The sequence below is a fragment of the Musca domestica genome, unplaced genomic scaffold (genome assembly GCF_030504385.1).
Source record: "Musca domestica strain aabys unplaced genomic scaffold, Musca_domestica.polishedcontigs.V.1.1 39, whole genome shotgun sequence".
Classification (NCBI taxonomy): Eukaryota; Metazoa; Arthropoda; class Insecta; order Diptera; family Muscidae; genus Musca; species Musca domestica.
Window position 1 is genome coordinate 1464805 of NW_026712326.1, and position 2393 is coordinate 1467197.

The following is a 2393-nucleotide window of genomic DNA, read 5'->3' on the forward strand; positions in this document are numbered from 1 at the left end:
ACCTACCTTCCTCGGAACATTTACTTCTTGGCAAAACTTTTGCATTTATTACGCCTGGCGCCAAATAGTTCTTTTTCTGAATGATGCACCCACACTAATGCAATTTGGCTATCTAATATAGAGGAGAACTTTGGCTGGATGGGAAATTCCACAGACATTCGCCGTATTCACCTTTTGCCTTCATCTTGGTCGGGGTTTGGCAACAAAATGTCAAGGTCATCAAGTATCTGGGATTGTTGCGAACATGTGGCTGGGCCCGGGTCTTTTCGTGAATGAATTTTTTGTACCTCCAGATTTGGCATTTTAAATGCGAACTCTATCTGTGCGCCTCCCCCTTTTATGCTCTCTTACTCGGTTTTGCATTGTGTTCAAATGTCACAGGGAGTAGATTCAAAGAAATCCATTCAGTCTAGTGTAGAGTATTTTTTTCAATTAGTCTCATTTTCAATTCTAGGAATTTTGCCGACATCACCAACACCGAAAAAAAAACGAAAAAGCACACACACACACACTCTCATGTGTGCTAACTTGCCAAAGGAAAATTCCTGGAAAAAGGATAAACAGTTACAAATGAGTTGAGAAATTTTATGAGCACAAAAGGCAAAGGTTTTACATTTGCCAGGTATCTTGTTAATCATCAAGAATTGAAATCGCATAACAATGAGATTTTGAAACAGATGAGGATTTGGAAATTAATTATGAAATGGTTCTCTTTTATTCGGCATACCGACAAAGTGACAAAAGAATAAGAACAAGAATATAGGAGAATATTTTTAAAAGCATTTCAGAGAAAGTAAACTTGGGTTTTATAAAAGGATTGTTTTAGGGAATATCGGGGATAAAAGGGCTACAATCGTGGATTTACAAAGAAAATCTGCCCAAGGACCAACTTTACTATAATCGTGGATTTTTAAATAATATTTTCAAAAGGACAAAAAGAGCTATAACCCTGGATTTTCAAAGAAAATTTTCTGAAAGAACAACGGGGGTTTTCGAATGATTTTTTACAAAGGATCAACAGAGCTATAAACCTGGACTTTTATAGAATATTTTCTGAAAGACCGATAATCGTGGGTTTTTAAAGAATATTTTCTGAAGGACCGACAGAGCTAAAATCGGGGATTTTTATAGCATATTTTCTGAAAAACCAATAGAGCTTTAATTGTGGCTTTTTGAATAATATTTTCTGAAGGACCGACAGAGCTAAAATAGTGGATTTTTAAAGAAAATTTTCTGAAGGGCCAACAGAGTTATAATCATGGATTTTTAATGTAAGTTTTCTGAAGTACTAACAGATCCATAGTCCTGGATTTAAAAAAAAAATATTTTCTGAAGGACAGAGACCAGAATCATTGATTTTAAAGAATATTTTCTGAGGGACCAATAGACCTATAATCGTGGATTTTTAAAGAATTTTTTTCTAAAGGGTTAACAAAGCTATAAACGTGGATTTTTTAAGAATATTTTTTGAAAGGCCCAAAAGGTATAATCGTGGATCTTTAAAGAATTATTTTATGAAAGTCCCAGAGGAATAAACGATGATATTTAAAGAATATTTTCTGGAGGACCAATAGAACTATTATCCTGGATTTTAAAAGAATATTTTCTGAAGAATCAACAGAGCAACATTCTTGGAATTTTAAAGAATATTTCCTGAAGGATCAATTGGTTATAATAGTAGATTTTTAAAGAATATTTTCTGAAGGACCGACAAAATCGAGGATATGTAAAGGATATTTGAAGGACAGATCATCATAGATTTTTAAAGAATATTTTCAGAAGGAACTTTCAAGCTATAATCCTATAAAGACCCCTAATCCTGGATTTTTAAAGAATATTTTCTAAAAGACCAACAGAGCTTTAATCCTGGATTTTTAAAGAATATTTTCTAAAGAACCAACAGACCGAGATCTATTATAGTGGATTTTTAAAAAATAATTTCTAAAGGACCTACAGCGCTATAATCAAGGATTCTAGAATTATATTTTCTAAAGGACCAATGGAACTATAATCGTGGATTATTAAAGAATATTTTCTAAATGACCAACAGAGCCATAATCGATAATATTTAAAGAACGTTTTCTAAAGGACCAACAGACTTGCAAACGTAGAATTTTAAAGAATATTTTCTAAAGGATAAACAGTGCTATAATCCTGGAATTTTAAAGAATATGTTCTGAAGGACCAACAGAGCATTAATCCTGGATTTTTAAAGAAAATTTTCTGAAGGACCAACAAAGCTATAATCCTGGATTTTTAAAGCATATTTTCTAAAGGACCAACAAAGCTAAAAGCGTGGATGTTTTAAGAATATTTTTTGAAAGGCCCAGAGGTATAATCGTGGATTTTTAAAGAATTATTTTTTGAAAGGCCCAGAGGTATAATCGTGGATT